This window comes from Callionymus lyra, chromosome 3 (assembly GCF_982586985.1).
Source record: "Callionymus lyra chromosome 3, fCalLyr1.hap1.1, whole genome shotgun sequence".
Taxonomy (NCBI): Eukaryota; Metazoa; Chordata; class Actinopteri; order Syngnathiformes; family Callionymidae; genus Callionymus; species Callionymus lyra.
This window is the reverse complement of record NC_141820.1, coordinates 26,354,373-26,375,201: the sequence shown is the minus strand read 5'-3', so window position 1 is coordinate 26,375,201 and position 20,829 is coordinate 26,354,373.

Genomic DNA, 20,829 nt, shown 5'->3' with positions numbered 1-20,829 from the left:
CAGCCTGGTTGTTTCCAACGTACAAATACAGAGCTTCTGGTACAAGTTCAGTCTCGGCCACAGGAATCTGACGTTTTGATTTACTATGAGCGCAACTTTCGTGAAGCCTGGTCCAAGAGTGAATGGATTGAAAACAGTTAGAGTTTAGTAAATTAACAACTATTAAGCTCATTGGAGAAGTCCTTGGAAAATGTATATATATTTTTTTCATTATAATAAGTAGCGCATGTCCATTAAAAACTAAATTCTGTACCACAGCTTTAATAACTGGTGCAAACTTTTATTTTCTCAAACCAAAATCAATCAAGAATTTTTCAAATGTTGAAGTCTTCAAGTCTTCAGTCTCCAAGATACAGTAAATCGCTCATCATGACCTTGTTTTGAACTTTGAACTTTCTAAAGCATTCCTTTTTCTGAAATCTCAGCGAATGAGAGGTTACGCGTTATGATGTAATAATGGTTGCAGCAACGAATAACGCCCTGATTTTTTTGTTAATACAATGAGTCCCTTGGAGGTAGAGACTTCCAGGATTGATAACACTGCGTGACAGACCTTGATGTTTGACCAATCAAAGCAGAGTGGGTGTGGTTATGGTAAACAAGATTTGACCTCTGGACAAACTAAGCTATTTCAGTGGGCGTGGCTTAGTCACAGAGTTTTGTCTATGATCCATTCAAGAGATCCATTCAAATCATTAAATACAATTAAATCTCAACATACTAGACTCACATTTATAATTTGTTCCAGATTGTTTTTTACCTGAAACAGCAGGCTCCTCACCATCCATGCATCAGAATGTTCATTAGTAACCGAGCTTGTATTTTTTAGCAATATTTTAATGATGTGCACATTATACCCTTTATCCGAATTCTCAATCTAGTTTTCTCTAATTACTCGGCTAGCACTGATCCAGGAGCTCTTTTTTCAAGGGTTTGCGGTGATACTGTGCAGATTGAGATCTTTGTTATGAAAACTTCAGATAATAGAGCTTAATTAGTTTTGATGTTTGCTTCGTGATAACATTCCTGGATGAGAATTCACAGTGTAATGTGTCATCTGATACTATTATCCGACTATAATTTGAATTGTTTTTAGCATTTTCACTTTATTGCCAATTCATGGTGTGTGTTTTGTGCTTGTGGAGAGATTGTGCAACAATGCATTTTTTGTTCTGCACTGTTATATTTGTTTACCTGCTCACCTACAGCTGTAATACTTTTTAAAATATTCAAAGACCTTTAGAGCATGGATTAATGTATTTATATGGTGTTGGAGAGATTTGATTTATATTTCTGTGTTGAATAAGTTAATACATATTTAATTGCTCTTACCATAAGCAGTTGAGTTCAAAAGTGAGTGTGTGACTTCAGCCCTGAATGAATCGTAATCCAGCGCACAATGGAGAGATTTTAAAAGACTTCTTCTTTTTTTTTTACATGTTTAAGATATCTGGAAATACACATGGTCACACAAATGTGATAATAACAATAAATATATGCATCAGAAAATGCATTGAATGTCACGATCTGTCTAATGCAGGACCCAGTTGAAGGTGAGTTTTCATTAGACAGTTTTATACGTGGAATGAATAACAGTTTAGTAAAAAACAAGAAATCCAAATGCACAGATACTAAACAAAGTCCATTTCTCTAAATGTCCAAATTCCAAAGTGTCGGAAAAAAAAGGAGGGACCGGGGAACCTCGGAAACGAAAAACACAGATGTCAAAACACTCGGGAATAAACTGCATCAAATCAAACTTAAAGGAAAAGCAGTGTCTATACTTTTCTCAAAGAGACACATTTGATGATGTAAAAACTAGCAAGAGGCAAAGGAAGAACATTGATATAATCCCAGGAGAAGCAGAGAATAAATAAAAATAAACAATTTATCTTCAATACGAAGTTGGTTTAGCTTTGAAGCTTAGCAAATTGTGCCTCTTCCTTTCACAAATATCCATAAGACAAACACCCAGTGTCACATTGTTTTCATAAAATGTAGATGCAATTTTTAGGTCGGATGAATTGGGACAACAAGTTTGTCTATGTACATTTATGTACAACCCAAACAAATAAAGAATTTGATAGAAGATATTGCTTGTGTGTTTTGTACTTACTGCTTATTGAGTAATCATGATAATGAAAATAAAGCTTTAAAATCCTCAGAAAATCTTTGCCCGTGGATTGCCTCGAAGTCTAGTATTACATAACACTGAACAAGAACCCCAGCCAACTTCTTTGGGTTGTTTTAGGAAAGAGAATTTTCTGAAATCAGACCACAGGTTAACTTGGTGTCCTTGGTGGGATGATGGGCCCCATGGGTAGATAATCTTCTGCCGGTTCGCGCACTATACCATGAATAAATCATCTCTCGCTGGGATACAAACCTCCAGGTTCAAAATGATCGAGATTTCACTTGCCTGCCAAGGCGTAGAAACAACCTGCTCGCAGCATTCCTGCTGCATATTATAGCTGCGGGCTTTAATGGAATGAAGGGCAGGCGGAGCAGCAGAAAGCAGTGGCGGCGACCGAGGAAGAATTTTTAATGACATCTCCGATACCCACTATCATACCTACTCGCTATCAATAATCATCATCCGGCGGAGGAGCATTAGAGGATATTCACTCGGATGGATACGTTGACTCTTCAGACTCTGGTGCTAAAGAGGATGCCGTCCCTCGCTGGTCCGTCTTTCCTCTGTTTTTCTCAGGGCGAGATAATGAAAACATCAGTTTTGAACCATGTTAAATAAGCATTTGTGAAAAGGTTCCAAAGGTTCCAAAGTGGGACGACATCAGGCAGGAACTTTAGCCTCTCGTCTCTCTGTTTATGCAAGAAGTGCGTGGGGGGGGGTGGAGGTGGGGGGGGTGTTCAGGACCATCAGCTTTTACTTATTCACATCCAATCGTTTTTTGGAAATTACAACCCTGTTGAATGCTCGAGCAATTCAGCCGCACACTTTCCATTAAAATAAGACCGCACAAAAGAACCGGGTCTGCGGAGGAAAGGAGGCGAAACATGTTGTGGGAGGGCGACGGGGAGGTGATGGAGAAATAATCTTTCCATCAGCTGGAGCGCTCATAAATATTGTAATTGTGTGCGGATAGAAAAGGAGTGGTGGTGAGCCACTGTGCGAGAATTGACTGAGAGTGAATGTTGTCCCACCTTTTGCGATAAATTGAACACCGGTCACGAAGAAAAAAAAAAAAGAATCGCGGCCCTTTGTGAATCAAATGTGGAAGCCGATGGATGAAAAGAGAAGAAGAAAAAAGTTAATTTTCTCAGTAAAATTCCCAACACAGTTGCTCTCTGTTCTCGTCTGAATTGTCCCTTTTCTATTGAAAACCCGCGAACCACTGTCCAGCGAAGAGATAAGAAACTAAACAGCAGGATTTAGAAGACGTTTTTCTTCTGTGTGTTTCCACATCATTAACAATGGCTACGCAAAATCTGTTGTTAGATCCAGTATTTCTCATCACATCTTCATTAATGTCTCAGTGGGATTGGAACACTGTCATACAGTTTATAGTTTACGGTTTTTAACCAAGACATCACCAGGTACAACCGAAGAACCCTGTTTATTATAGTTTTATGTTTTTATAAGTGAAATAAACAGAAAAAACAAATGGGAAAATATACCATTATATGTGAAATACTTGTAAAATACAAAGTGAGGACCTTTTTTGCCCGGTCTATTACAAAGGTTTTAATATATAATAAAGTATGTATTTAGAAGTTGTGGATCATATAATACATATTTCAGTGTTATTTTAATTAATAGTTGCTTTCACCAGAAAAAAACTTTTACTGTATATTGATTCCAAACAATCCGTTTCTAAACAATATTTATATCATGATTAACATTATGTTACTGAGGTTATTTATAAGTGTACAATGTCTTTATGAAAGATATATTTATGAACAGTTCATGAACGCTCATGTGCCCTGGCTATTACAAAGATTTCTTTAAAACAGTCAGAAAAATAACATTACTCAAACCTGTACAGCGGCGAATGTTTTAGTTATTAGTTGTTATGTTTAATTTGTTTGTAGGTCACTTTAATCCTTACCTTTATATTCTACATTTTGTGTGTTTCAACCACTTAGTGTGTCATTATTATTAGTGTTATGTGTTTTATATATGTATAAATATATCCCATCAAACTACATAATAATAACTACTATGTATAAATGATAACAAATGGTTTCATCATCTTTATTATATTACTATCTGACCTTGGTGGTGAACAATAGAGTCCCTTATTCAGTCCATACACATGCAATATCATCTCATAATAGATGTAGACTGTAATGTATTCTAAAGTCAATGCTATACAAGGTTGTAAATGACAAATTAATGTATTAAAATAATCAATTTTGACACATATTGAGTGATTTTCTTTTCTTTTTTTTTGCAAAGGGGTAGTAACTATTAAAACTACTCTATGAAAAATGACAACCGGTCAGAAATTTGTATGCCTTGGATCACATTTTTCATTGTTGTTTTATAGCTTTAATGTTGTAAAAATTTAAAATTGCAAAATTTGTCTCATTAATTAACACTGTTCCGTTCATTTTATGGTGATATAAGACTTCTTAGTACATCAAACGAATGGCAGAATAATCGCTGGAGGTCAGATAAAAGCTTCAAGAATCGAACAAAAACAAATTATATAGAGAGGGCTGATGGTTTTGTCGGAGATTGCACAGATCAGAAGAGCACCAAGTCTCCCAGTGAGAGCTTTTTCAAGGCCTCATTTCAAAAGAGCTCATCAAAGTCCCTCAAAAGCTTTTAAAGTTCCCGATAAAGTGCCCTTGACTACTCAGCAAAAGTTGCACAATGAATGAACTACATTTGAAGTGTCAGTCTGATGGTTTTTTTTTTCTTATTTACAGGTAGAAAACTTTTTTTTAACCCCTTTTAAAGAGTGACATTTAATCAAATAAACATTTAAAACATGAAAGCAGTTTCTAGAAGTGACCACTGTTGCAGCAGCAGAAGATTCATATAGTCTTAATAGAATACCCGAATGAAGTCGTCCAGACGATCAGTGATGCGGAGCCGCAAGAGTTTTTTCTGCGTGGGATGAACTCTGAATCCTCTAATAATAATGTAATAAGTGACACTGGGTTGATTTATCTCCAATTAAATGCTCTGACAGCGAGTGCACAACAAATTAAAAGATTCCAAAGATTACTGCCGAGCAGAAAGAGATAACCTTATTTCACAGATAAATTGGATTTGAAGAGTTCAAGAGAGGCCGCAGCCGAATAAAAGTGAGCGACACTAAGTCTTGTCTCTGCGGTGGGTCTTAGAAGCCTTCGCTAACACAGACTGTAAATTGCTTCAGAAACGGCTCATACAAAATTGATTTCATTCCTTTTTTTTTTTTTGACTAACACTGAAACTGATTCTTGATTCTCTTTGAAATGTTTGCATCCATATTCAAATCCCTCTGTTCTTAAATTAGTCTGTGATATGACAGCGACCAAAGGCGTCTGAAGATTTCAAATAAACTGCAAATGAGTTGTTAGTATCTATGCACCGTCAGGGAAAATATCAGCCGTGACATCCAACACGCCTCCAGCCCTCATGAAACAGACTCGTTCATTGGTGCCCAATAAATTGGTTGTCGCTGGTTAAGGGGATTTAAAGAGAGAGGGAAACTAATCCTGATAGTTTTAACCCTTCTGTTGTCTCTGGGTCAAGGTGACCCGAAGGCCTAGAAACAAATGTGTTTGTTATATCCCTTTTGTTCTCTCTGGGTCAAGGTGAACGTCCTCCGTGGGTTCCAGAAGTTCATATAAGGTGGTTGAGGTAGTTCAGGGTTGTTAAAGGTTAAGGACTACATTTTGAAAAGCCAAGATGATGTTGAATTGTTGTACATGTGTTATGAGACTCAAACCCCGAAAGAGAGGAACCAAATAACGTTTTTTTATTTTGGTAAAGATTTATGAATCCAGAATTTTCTGATCTCACAACTACAAGACTTGAGGTTTCACAGAAACAGTTTTTCAAATCCAAAGATTATAGAGAAAACTTTCATTGAACAGAGCAGACTGGGAGCTACAGTAATCGGACCACTTATAGTAATCTATTACTAGCTACTCGGAGGACACAATTCCAATTAAATCAACCAATGATATACCAATTTACATTTTAATATCTGCTATATAAAATATGGGACAAACACGGCTCTACACAACCCAATAAAATGATACCTTGTATCCTTAATAACTATAAGGAAATACTGTATATACTGTATATACAGTATATATATGAACTAAGAAATGGGAATAATCAAAGAGGAAAACAACTTGGATGTACGTGGTTTTTATTCATCATGAGCGATATTAAATTAGATCAACTCGTTCCGATTGACTCTTGTTGGAAATTATTGTAAGTATGTAAGAAAGTAAGTCATTTTTATTTGTATAGCGCTTTTCCAGACCAGGGTCACAAAGCGCTTAAACAACGAAAACAATACTCAATAAGTATATACTTTAAAGGTAAAGATAAAACTGATAACACAACAGGAGTTCCAGAAAATCAAGGAAAAGCCTGAACAAATAGAAACGTCTTAAGATGTTTCTTGAAGGAGTCAGTAGACTCCATCAAGCGCAAAGAGAGAGGAAGATCGTTCCAAAGCTTAGGAGCAACAGCCTGGAAGGATTTCTCTCCGTTAAGTATGAGTTTTTCTTAAAGCTCTTGGCTTAAAAAACCTATAGGGTTCCTTGGAAATAGCACTTGAAAGCCAAATATTATGGAGCAGACATCAGCGATAGATAAAGCAGTGACCACATAATGGACTATACATTTTCAGATTCATTCCTGTTTTTTTTGCTACTATAAATCATTACTTCCTTTGTTTCTACTGTCAGTGGAAAGCTTTACAATCCACCTGCTAGGTACATTTTCTCGCCACCAATCATTCACGAGCCGCTACAATGGATATGTAGTTATAATGTGTGCATACGTTTACACACGACAGGTCTACATCAAAAGGTTGTCTCTTTGATGCAACGTCATATCAGAAGCATGTGAGGATTGCAACTCCCAACATAACAGATAGTCTAACAACATGTGGCATGTACACATAAGCAAGGTAACATGTTTACAAGGAAAGCAAATTATTGCTAGCATGCTCCCCCATCTGGGTGAATATTATATTACCATTCATGGTTGTCAGCCTCGCTGGGTGACTGCACCCTGAATGACAATTAGTGTCTCACTGTATGTAACTATTACCAGGAAATGTGTCGGCAATAAAGAATGTGTGGAAACACAGCCCCATCTTTAAACAAGCGACATCAGCAGAAGGCATTTCTAACCATTCAAACTTTTTTGTATGAACAGGAAAAAACATGCGTCCAGTTTATATACTTTATAATAGCTGTAAAAACCATTCCTCAGATTGCTCGTTCTAACCTTGGCGGTTGTTGCAGTGATAGCCTTTGTGTTGATGAGGTGTTTGGCGAAGAGTAAAACCTATCACCTATAAAAAAAAAAAAGAAAAAAAAAAAAGGCGCACAGAATGAAGCAACTCATCTCATCCTTGCCTCTGGCTAGCTATCAACATTACCACGACTGCAATTGTCTTTCTTTCGCCGTATATATTGTTCAGTTAAACAATAGTCCTCATATCAAACATAAGGTGATATGGGTCAAAATACAACATGAATTCCATTTTCCTTTGTAATAAAGAGAAAACAATCTTGGACAAACTATTGTTACAATGTTTACATTACGACCATAGGGATAAAACCTATTTTGACTCATCTTACCACCCCTTAACAGCGAAGATGCACTCCATTTGAGACTTAGAGCATTTGTTTATTTCACAATACGATGTTTATGTCTTTGAAACTGTTTTCAACACGACTAACCCTATAGAGTTCTGCATGTAACAAGGTTGTTCACAGGTCTGGGTCAGTGAAACTGGGGTGTGAAGGGTGATACAGAGGTCTTGGTGTGGAAAGTCTTTTTCTTGAGGAACCAAAAGTAAAGTGGACATACTTCACAGAAAAGAGAAATCTGTCAAGGTTCAAGGTCAAGGTTCTTTATTTGCCATTTGTGCAGAAACATAGACAGTCTAGACACATTGGAAATCTTTGTGTGTTATACGAATCAGTCTTAAGGAGGTAAAAAAAAAGAAGAAAACACAAACTTAACCATAAATATAAATATAGTGCTCGATCGATAGTGTATTAAAAAAAAAAAAAAAGTTAAAATATAGGGGGGAGAGACAGGCAGAGAGAGAGAGAGAGAAAGTATTTCACCGGGGGTTAAAGTTAGCTAGTGATTTTTCAGCAGAGTTCAATAGTTTTGGTTTGCCATCATTCTTACAGTTGCCGGGAAAAAATTGTCATAGAAGCAGCTTCTGTTTGTTGTAATACTGTCCGGTCTGCTGTGCCTCAGGTTGTACTTGCAGCGTTTGGTTTTGAGCAGAGGGTGAGCAGGATGGATTGAGTCTCTGATAATTCCCTCTGCTCTTTTCTTACAGTGCTGCATGTAGATAGACTCAATGGTAGGAAGTTCAGACCCAATGATCATTTTCTCAGTCTTTATGACTCTCTGTAGAGCCTTCCTTTCTGCCTGTGTGGTGTTCCCATACCACACAGTGATGCCTGAGGCGAGGATGCTCTCTGTCAGTCCTCTGTAGGCCACGGTGAGAGGGCGGTATTTTAGAAACAGCTTTCCTAAGCTGCCCTAATGAAATTCAGTCTATTCTGGCCTTTTTTCACTGTGGCTGTGGTGCTACGGCTCCAGCTCAGGTCAGATGGTACAAACCCAGGAAATCTGTGATTGCCTGTTGTCCCCACCTCTGTCCCATTGATGAGGAGAGGCTGTAGAGGGGGAGGTTTCTTCCTGAAGTCCAGGATAAGTTCCCTGGTATGTGTTGAGGAGAAGGTTGTTCTCCTTTCCATAGGCAATGATGTTGTTGACCAGGGCCCTGTATCCCGACTCGTCTCCTCCCTTGAAAAGCCCCAGGATGCTGGTGTCATCAGCATATTTAATGATGATGATGCTGCTGTCCTGGGTGGATACATAGTCATGTGTGTACAGGGTGAAGTGTTTTGGGCTGATGCAGCAACCCTGTGGTGATCCGGTGCTGACTCTGATCTCTGCAGACACTCATCCTCCCATCTTCACCGCCTGTGGCCTTTCGGCCAGGAAGTCCAGGATCAAGTTCCAGGTGGGAGTAGGGATTCCAAGGTATGCCACCTTTACCATCAGTCTGCCTTGATGGATGGTATTAAAAGCAGGGCTGTAGTCCAAAAGGAGCATCCTGATGTACGCTCTGCTGCTTTCTAGGCATTGCAGAGTGTGGTGAAGTGCTACCATATTGTTGACTGATCGGTTGGGGCGGTAGGCGAACTGGAGGGAGCCGACAGTGTCTGGGACCATATTGTTGATGTGGGTGACGACTATTTTTCCAGGCACTTCATGGCGACTGGGGTGGGTGCCACTGGCCTAAAGTCATTCAGTGAGGGTGTGTCTGGTCTTTTAGGGTCTGGTATGATGGTTGAGGTTTTAAATATATATTTTTTAAATATACAGGGGAAGATGTATGTGTACACAGTGGCCAGTTGTTGTAGAGACAGGCCTTCCGGGATCCCACCGCTTTGTGGGGGTTCACCTTATTTAGAGCACAGTGTTTTTGTCACCCAGAATGCAGTATCCGTGGGGGGCTTTTGAGGGTGTGTCTGTGTTCAGCCTGTCGACCTCACAAGGAAGCTGTTCAGGCTGTCTGGGAGCGAGACATCCCGGAGGGTCTATGGTTGTTGTGGTTCTCCTATAATTTGTAACGGACTGGATTCCCTGCTACATGTTGCGTGTGTGTCGAGGTAGTAGCCTTCAAGCTTTTGAGACTTAGGCCCTTTTTGCTGCTCTGATGGATTTTTGCAGGTCGTAGCGGGCTCTCTTGTACTCCCTATGGTCTCCTGACTTGAAGGCCTCCCGCCTCTTCCTTATATTCCCCTAATGTACACACAGTCCTGGGGGGTGCGCAGATGGACGTGCACCAGCTGATGTAGTCACTCACAGTCACTGTGTATCTGTTGATGTCGTTAGTAGCATCTTTAAAAGTACTCCAGTCTGTAGCCTCATCAGTCCAGGTGCTAATGGTTCTGCTTGTGACTGGTTTTGACTTGAGTCTTTTGTTATAGACTGGTTTGATTCGGATCGCCAGGTGATCTGACAATCCAAAGTGGGGTTGGGGTTCAGCTAAAAAGGCATTTTTGTGTTGCTGTAGCAGTGATCCAGTATTTTGTTTTCCCTGGTAGGAGATTTCACAAACTGATGCAATTTTGGAATCTTTTTCCAGAGATTACAGTGGTTGAAATCTCCCAGCAGCATCAAGAAAGTACAGTATAGGGAAAACGTCGTAGCTCATTCTTGTTAGGGTTGATTTTAATTCTCTAACTCAATTCAAGATTTGTGCGGACAGATATTGCATAATAAGGTAAATGAGGATCAATGTGAGTCTTCACCCGATCTGTGCATAAGCTTTTTTACCTTGGCAACATGTCCTTTGTCACCAGGGCATTAAGGGGGTCCAGTTTAGCGGGCTTAGGATTGCTTTGCTACTTTTTGTTGATAACATGCTCCTGTTGACGATATCATACCATTACCTTCAGGTCTTGCTGGAGAGGTTTACAACTTGGTTTCAAGCACCATCTGCACCTCCAGATCCAAGTCCATGGTTCCCAGTCGGAATAAGGTAGGGAGCCTTGTATCTTGTGGTCTTGTTCACAAGTGAGGAAAGAATAAAGTGTGTGATTGATAGGCAAATGATTGATTTGAAAAACTGCACCAATCGGTGGATGTAGGAAAAGAGCTAAGCCGAAAGGCTCTATATCGAACCATCTACGTCCCTTCCCTCACCTAAAGTCACAAATGGTGGTTAGTGACCGAAGAAACAAGACTGTGGATACAAATGACTTATATTCTTTTTCTCTAAAGGATGGCTGGGCTCTCCCTCTAGAGATGGGATGAGAATCTCGGCCAGTAAAACCCTTGCTCGTTCACATCTAGAAGACGTTCAGGCGGTTTGGGCATCTGAATAGGATGCCTCGCTGTTGAGGTGTTCAGGTTTAACCAGTGGTCTCCCTATCAGTGGGAGACCACCTGCCTCGGTAAGGAGCTGCATGATATAGCTGGCCTCCCTGCTGAAGTGTGATGTGGTTAACGGACAAGTAGGCACGTATTTGTTAGCAACAAAATAGTGGATGTGGTGTCATTGCCAAATGTCAATTAAGACTCCAATTGGCTGTAAATATTGTGGTTTCTCCAACATGTCCTGGCTTTCTCTAGGGTATTTCTACGATCGTATAGGTCTTGTTTGATGAGTTAGTAAATATGTAGCATTAGATTGACGGGTGGATCTCGGGTGTCCTCAGTCATGAGGTCTGGTAGTAAGGAAAGAGCAAGAACAAGCTAGAAGATAAAATAGGCCGAATTGTGTACAAGAAGAAAAACTTAGCATTTTTCATCCTCCGTTGGAAACATGTGAGAAGCTTTCGTGATTAAAATTCCAACGGGACGATCCAGAATCATGCATGGATGTGTGGAAATAATTGGTAAAACTGGATGCAATTAGAGAAAAAAAAGAGCTTTCGCTTTGACACTGGCTCCTGAAAGCGTTGGCAAATCTCCCATCCACTCAGTATTCAAGCTGAATCTAAAATAGATGTCTTATAATAGAAAATCAGTCTCTTGATCCACCCTGAATTCCTTTTTGCAGAGTAAATTATTTTTACTTTTTGCTCAGCGCTGCACTCTCTGACCAAGAGCCGAGCGAAATAACTTTCTGCACATCACAGCTTAGCTTTTTTTTGAAGTGTTTTGTAAGGATTCTTGAACTTTAATCAGCACTGGTGGATCAGAAACACTGTTATCCGCTCATCTAAAGTTATATATAATACATATTGCAGAGATTGGCTGTTGTGTTTCTGCCTGGAAATGGAAATCAATTTTTCAAATGAAGCAGAGGCTTTCATTATCTAATCGCCATTGGATTTCACATGCAGGAGCATATCTAAGTGAAATCAAATAATCTTTTTAAACTCTCCCACTACCCCAAACATTAGCCAGTGGATTTCAAGGCATGGGTCTGAGTGGACTACTAATGTGCCCGCAATTGAGATCTTAAGTGTCCTTTCACACTCTAATCAAATTGATAAGGTGGTCCGACTTCAAGGGCAATCTTAAGTTCCCTTTTCTCAGTCAATTTCACTTGGATTCAGTTCAGGTAGAATTGCTGTGGATTTTACCCAATAAACGCATATGAACCCTTAAAAAAAGAAATATGACTTTAAGTAATGATGTGTTTTTGTTAATTCCAGTTGAAAAAGCAGAACATTATTCTCCCTAACTCCTGGTGAGAACTCTTTTTCAAGCATTAAAGCAGCTTATATATCGTCCTCACTGTACCGCTGCTAACGTGTACAACTTATGCTAACTAGCTCCCTGTTTTTTTTTTTACCACCTTTCTCCATCTGAACTGCTGCTTCACATCTTGAAGCTCTCCTGCGAATCCGAAGTCTCTGATCATCTGTCTCGGTGTTATTCTAAGATAAAGCCACCTTTCACTGCAGCAGATCAAACACTGACTTTACATAATGAAAAGAGAGAAAGAAGGTGTGGAAGAAAGCAGAGGAGTCAGGAAGGGTAGAATCTGTTGAATCAACCGCCGACACTTGAACCATGTTCTTTAAAGACTTTAGGAGTCAACCGACCAAAAGAAAAACTTCTTTGGAGATAACCCTAATACTGAGATATTTTATTTGATCATCATTGGGAATAATTATATATTTATAATTAATAATAAGTTTTCAAATGGTTTATACTTCAATAAACCTGTAAACATATTTGCCGAAACAAGTGACTGATCTAAAAAAAATGCATTTAAAAGCTATATACTTTATTTAACTGTAAAAATATTTGCAGAAACAAATGACTGGTCTGGAAAAAAAGCATTTACACGCCATAAACGCCTGGGTTGACACAAGAAGCAGGTTGTTTTGATCAGGGGCAGCAACAAACCACATTCAATGAATTAGATTTGTTTGTTTTATTATTTCTGTTTAAAGTGCATGATTGAGTTAAGTAGGTATTGTTATGTTTAAGTGGCGTGAGGTTGACCAATATCACCGCTCTTGTGAAGGGTTTGTACTTCTTGGCAGGAGAAGCGAGGTATAAAGCATGTAGAAGCTCTGGTGTGTGTGTTTGGTTGTTTTCTTTGATTTATTTGTTCTCAAGTTGAGTTGTGTATGTGTAGCAGTAAAGGAGGAATTCGAAGTAAACTGATGTAAGCACGGAGACAACATACTAACTCCACATGGAAAGTATGTTGCTTCAAGATTCCAATCTTCTTGCTGTCTGGCTGTAGCAATAACTACTAATGTACTGTAGCTCTATTATTGTTATAATGATTATTATCATTATTATAACAAGTATTATTACAGTAAGTAATGGTAATATTTGGCCGCTCACAAACTTTACTAAGAAAGGAAATACTGGATTTCATATATCAACAGATTTAAAATAACAAGCTCTTTGGCAAAAACGTCTTCGTCATGTCGCATCACATTACTCCCATAGTTCGTGGACCGTCATGATTCAACTGTTATTCGCCATGTCTTTCAATCATAAACAAGTTGTGATACTCCAGCCAAATTTCCTTGGTCTTTTTCCTCTCAGTTGACCATGCATGATTGTGCTAGAGTCCTGGGCTCTCTTGTCACATGACCAGACCACTGCAAAAACACTTGCTCGTTATTCCAGGCCGGTGTGACCCGGCTAGATGTTCGGCTCACACCGACAAATTATAATTTGGGAGAATCTTCCACCACATAATCCATCCTACCGGGGGGGAAACTGAAAAAAATATCAGGGACAAAAAGTCGGCGTTGTGGCTTGGTGTTTACATTTCTGTAACAGCTCTCAAACACACAAAGTCAACACCATCACCGTAACAATAGACAAGTTATCATACAATAAATTATGTGACTTTCTTTAAAATCTGGCAGAGACGTGCGGTCAGGGTAGGCAGGTGAAGCAGTGCCTCACCTCTCAATACGCAATCTATCACAAACTGCTGCACTGATAAATGCAATTGACGCGCGCCGGTTGCCGTATCTCTGAATATCGCCAATATAATGCTCACAGATACCTTTATTTGCCTTGATTTTCCACAGTCTGGCTGATGTCTTTAACCATTAAAGTTTAATGTATGTAAGGGCCTTATTTAGTTTCCATGATCGGAAATACAACCGCAGTGAAAAAGCAAAGTTTGTTGTCACACCTTCATTGAGGGGGAGAAACTTTTAAAACTAAAGGAAATAAGGTGGACTTTTACAACAAAGTAGCTACTTGTTGTAACACAACTTGTGTGGCGAAGGACAGGCGCATGGACTTTATTTACAGATAAAGGTAAGACCAGAAATTTGTTTAATTTAAATTGTGTAAAAAAGAGATTAGGAAAAAAAATAGAATAGAATATATAAAAACAACTTTTCATTCTTAAATCAGGTTTATGCTACAACTGACATGGAGGTAAAGACATCAGTCTAATAAAAACATTTAAATCGTCTTTTAAAAGTTTCAACCAAGACGGTGCGTGCGTGTGCGTGTGCGTGTGCGTTAGCGTGCGTGTGTGCGTGTGCATGTGTGTGTGAAGAATGCTGATGAAATATTAAATGACCAGTAGCCAATTGAATAAGTTACCCTTTTGGGTTTGGGTGAAAAAAAATGACACTAAAGGAGTAGGTGCCTCACCAACCATGAACCTCACTGAAATCTCTGCCTGCTTTAATTCAGGTCATAAAAATAGGTTTTTGGCATCCTGGTGCCACTGACTTATTTTAATAAAATAAAAATATATAATGCGGTCAAAACAACATGCGTTCGTGTTTTCTCATTTAGACTATTATAACAATTGATTTTTGTGTCTAAAGGCCTCAGCACACCGCACCGACTGTTGGGCGTCGGGCAGTCCTGTGTGGTCTGACGTAGTCTAGCCCCGTCCCTCGAAAAATTGCTTGAAACACACCAGAGATTGTCGGCAAAAGTGTACGTTATGTGCATGTGCGACGGCGAGTGAGGCGTCACCGTGTTGACGTCAGAGAGGTAAAAAGCGGAAATGCTCTGAGACTAGTCGAGAGTGGTCGGTGCTTCATCCGTTGAACGAAAGATAAAATAAAAATACGATGATAAAGACACGAAAATTAAGTGACTGGTACTGTCAGCTCTTGGTCTTTGGTCTTGTTGTGAAAGAAAAAACATATTAAGTGAGTGAATTCCTGGATCTCACAGCGGCAGCTGCGATGGCTTTTCCGCATTTGTGTCGAGCAAGATGTAGGGAAATAATTAGGATTATCTAGAATGATCATTAAAGTCATGTCAACAATATTGTCCTTCTGTATCATTACTAGCACAGAATGAACATGAATCAGACACAGTGATAATGTACAATTGTAGAGATGAAGGTGACTCGCATGAAAGGTTACATGTAAATATGACAACAATTCAAGACATTAACGTAAATGAATCAGTTCATGGAGCAGGAGGTGATGAGATGTGTTCCAATTACCAGGTGACCGTGTCTAGACTGCGCCGCATTGATCTCCTTCTTTCACATGATGATATTGGTGTGAAGTTTGTGGTTTCATCCATCGCTGCTTATCTAGTGTTTACAATAGTCACTTCCGTTTCGTTGTCCTGCGCTGATTCGCTAGCTATAGCTAGTGCTCGACCAATCAGATTGGGGCGGCCCTCTCTAAGACCCAGCTAGATCTTAAGCCTAAACATACAAATTATATATTTTTTCGAAGAAGAGCTAGATCTTACACCGCAACATTATTTATTTTGCATCATTTGATCCATAATGGGCGGAGACGTCAAGGACTGCATTTAGCCCTCAATCTGAAAACCCAGACAACTCTCTACTTTCTATTGTTATCCCTTTAATTTCTCTTCAAAACAGTGTCTTCAGGAAGATTGGCGACTGTGTCCTCTGATATATTCAATGAAGGATGTCTTGCTGGGTTCAATTATGACTCACTTGGTGGTATTTAAATGAATGAAATTGTAATGAAGAGAAGCTGCGATGTGTCAGGAAGTAGAAAACAAAGTCAAGGAATGATAAGAAGAATTAATAACATGAATAGTCGGCAGCACAAGAAACGATGGCATTGAAAATAATAATTGTGCGGTGCAGACAAATGTTGTGTGCCTCATGTTATCAATCCATTGTACGTTTAAGTAAAAAAACAACATTCCCACAATACCTGAATCATCAATCATGTGACTGTCAAACAGATTAATCTTCTTAAACTGTTAAAAACATATTGTTGGGTCATGAGAAACAATCATGTAGTAGTGAAGGAAAGAGAACTTTCTGATTTGATGGTCATTACAATTAAATAATGCATCAAAGGCATTATTGACTCATTAAAAACCTGATGAATGTCTGGTGGAGTGGGAGTTTGGCTGGAATACAATGCAAATGTATGCATGAATATGAATGAGTGAAAATATTAATTTAGATGGCTTTTGTTTTTTCCTATTTTTTGCATGCTTCCATTTGTTCCAGAATTTCTGTCGAGCAAAAATGATTATGTAGTCAAGTAGCCATCACTCTTGGCTGTTGTTGTGTTTTAATAATTACATATCTTGCATCTTAATGGCTTTTTTATTAATTAAAATTTGCATTTATTTCCTGGTCTTTAATGCTGTCAAACAACAATCTGACGTTTCCTTTCACCCAAGGTGACTGTTAAATGCTTATCCATCCCATAAATGAATGTACATAGGTGAAATAATAGTTCTGTCTGCATGTTTGTCTCTTTCATCTGAATCTGAATCTGCCCGACAAATTAAAAAAGTGATGTCGAATAATAGGGATGAGTATTGGAAAGAGTCTGGCGATATGATAGGTATCACGATTCAGGGTTAACGGTACAATATATTGTGATACTGTAGTAACTAGGATACATTTGTTGTATTGTTGAGTACTTGACTCTGGTGTAGAAATTACAGACCACGTGACTCTTGACGAATCTTAACTGCTTTAATTTGTTTTTAAAACCGAAATAACTCCAAAAAACAGCCTTAACAGCTGCTAGTCGACTGTAACCTCTCGTCCTCAGTCATTGCAGAGATCTTGCAGGATTTCAATTTTCTTCAATTTGGCTGTCGGGAACACAATGACTGCAAGAGAAACAAACAACAACAAATGCAGTAAATACATATTAAATGTAAAAAATAACGTTTTTTTACACATACATTGTTGATCTTTAAACCATAAAACAGTATGATATTATGATTAGCAAACCAAAAATATATATATATATATATATATATATATATACAGTATATATATATATATATATATATATATATATATATATTAATAATAGATACAGTGCTGTCGAATATTGATAATAATAATGATCATAATGATATTATAAACTATATGTATTCAATTAAAAGTAACAGATTTCCAGAAATCACTTTTTTTTTTTTCTACAATTGTGAGTCCCATAATTCACCTGCATTGAAAATGTACGTTTGTACCACAACACTACAGATAGTTTAACTATAAAATGTTCAACATTTACAGAACTCTTGTAACACTGAAAAAAGAAAACGCATTTGGAAAAAGTATCGTGAAAGATTATTTAGTTACATTATTTAATCGTCAAATTATGTCATACCATAGTCATCTGGTTGGAACATATTTTGATCTGATCACTTTTGTTTGCCGCTGTCGGAGCATGTAGATAATACAGTTGAACAGAACATATTGGGTCATGACTAAAATAATTTCATAACAGAAACATGTCCATCAGTTCAGGCGAGTTTAGAGTTGAAGAGATAATAATGTGGCACAAGAGAAAACCCCTGTGTGGAAAAATAAGTGGGATAAAATAGGTAAAGTAAATTGCCCTTAAGCTGGTTAGCGAGGAATCATACTGACAACGTTCCCTTATGTGAAACTATCCTTGGGAACAAGGGATAGTAGAAGCTGCTAGCTCAAAAATGATTAAAAAGAACAATACCCCAAGTTTCTAGGCATTCTGTATTTTCTCTTTCTCGCTTGAAACTTTCCTTTTCTTCCCATAGTCTCCTCTCTCTCATCTATTCTTTCTTTCAAGCTCTGAAGCTATAATTCTTGTGCTTTTTATTGGCTATTCCCTCAATGACAGAAGCTTAATGAGCTTCTCTCTTGCTTTCTCCAGTCTGGTTCCACTCCCATTTCCTTAGACGTTCCTTTTCAAGCAGTAATAAATGCTCCAGCAAATCCAATAACCTGAGAAAAAAAAACATTTTAACATCTATTAAACTTTTTTTTTCTCCTTGAGATTTCTGTTTTCAAGTTATTTGATTCGCGCGGGCGCCTGCAAGGACTATCATACAGTATTGATTGTGATCGTGTATGCATTTATGAGCTTCGTCGCGCTCATGGATGATCCTGGAGCGATTAATGACTCTGTGGAGACCCAGCCAGATCATGGAAGGGCTACATGGAGAAGAAGTAGTGAAGTAGAGTAGTGAACAATCGTCAACATTGATATTAAATGCATTATGGTCTTAGTCTTTTAAGGGCTGATTAACAGACAAAAAAAACTAAAAAAAATGGTATTCTCTCTTCTTCAGGAGACCAAACTCATGAAATTTGACTTAATATAAACAGTATTTTTCTAGTCTATTTTATAAATAAATGTACAAGCAGTAAAATTGCAACAGTGATATTCATAATTTACGGCATTGCAGTTATGCTATTCTGACACCAGGGGCAGCCTGAAACGCTATTTTACAGCCCAGAAATTGGGCCTTTAAATGAGCTGTGTTCTAGATTGCTTCATAAATATGACAGCATTGATGGCCCTCAACCAGGGAAATTACTTCTTTGTTTACCTTTGACCTTGAGGACGCATCTAGGGACGCATTGTGTTTCTATCACGTCAGCTTCTCTTATGCATGTGAGCAGCAGTTCATAGATACATTATTAATAGGTGTTTCCGATTGATGTGAAAGCAAGCATCTATTATATGCATGAACTCAAGAATTGTAAATGAATGTTTCAAAGACTCTTTTCTGCAACCCATGGAAATGGATCTTTGAGCTGAATAGTTGTTTAAAAGCTTTATTTTTTTTTTCCCTCGCATTTAAAGGCTGGAGATATTATGTCTTAGCTTTCTGGGAGTAAGAAAGTGTCTTTATAACCCTGCATGCTTCAGGAAGAATTTTACGGTGGGACTTTTTTCCGAATCCGGCTCACTTTGCATTCCCAAAACAACGCCATGTTTATCCAGAAACCTACCCACTGACAGGAAGAGCTTTCATTCACTTGACATGGGGTTTGAGGAGGTGCATTGTTTTGGTTTAACAACCTCTTAGAGGGGATCAGAAGGATTTGGTTCGGTGTCGTCGATGCTAATCAGAGCTCTTGAACTACTTCCTGCAGCTCAGATTGGAGATGTGTCATAAGATGACTTAATCACCTTCTCTCTGTTTCAATGCTGGTGTTCAGCTTGTCTTCGGACACAGCAGTCCTTTTCTTTTTAACTCGACACCCACTTGGCTCTCTCTATTAAACTGCTTTCACATGTAAATTCTAGCCAGATGGAATGGTTTTAGAACTTATTCGTTCTTTTTCAGGTGTTTATCTGTCAACCTTTGTGAACAGATTTTAATAACATTTCCAGAGAATGTTGATAATGGGATGAAAATTGGTCATTTATTCTCTTCCCCTATCACCATCTAGAGTTGGAACCTTTTTGAAATCTTTTTGATTTGTCACAAGAGACAGGTGCAGGATAATCTCTTAAAAAACAACAAAAAACATTATCATTTCAAATCGTTACAATTATGTGGTTTAATTGTGCGTTGTTTGTAGGGCTGCTAAAGAGGCTTGCAAACGCTAGAACTTTGATGTTCAGACACTTTTTAAACGCAGCAGTTTCATTATGCAAGTAAGGAATCAGCTGTATATAGCTTTAGGACTATAGATATGGGTGAAGACGAGCCTTTTTGGGAAGGTCTGCACCTTTTAGTGGTTTCCTGGCCTCATCCTATGAACTCTTTTCATCAACATACATTGTATACAGCATGTCTGTGTTTGTCTTTTGTTGTCTTGGTCTTTTAGCGTTTTCAAATCTGTAGGTATTTTTAACTGTTTATTGCTTTTGATTGTTCAAGCGCCTTGTGACCTTGGTCTAGATAAGTGCTTTACACATAACCATTACTTACTTACTAACTAAAAAATTCTTAATATAAAGATTATAATCAGTATGAGTTTTGAAATCCAACTTCATACATTAACACCTTTATCTTAACTGCACGGCTAAATTTACCTTAAATCCTCATGCTAAACCAAAATGTGAAGCTATGAATATACAAAAGACGAAAACTCAATTTTTCCAGCCGTACTCAACTCGACTGTAGCCGATTTGTGCTGCATTCCCACCAAGATTGTACATCGAAGCATTTTGAGTAACTGCTTCGCTCTGGTTCCAAGTGACGCTAAAAAGATGTCAATGGCTGACTGGCGGCCACTGTTTGGTCAGACAATCACGTCACTGAAGATTCAGCAGCACGACTCCCAACACAAGAAGCAAACACGCTATTAAAAAAACAAAAACAAAATGCGTGAAGGTGTTATAGGTATATTAGCCTGAAAAGTTGATTTGTTGTCTGGCTAGGTCTAGACCTTTTTCTGTCTGGTAAGTACACCATTGCTTTCAAGGTTTGCAGCACTATAATAATTCCCAACCCACCACAGGGAGGTGGCAGGACCAATGGAAACACAACACAGTAGT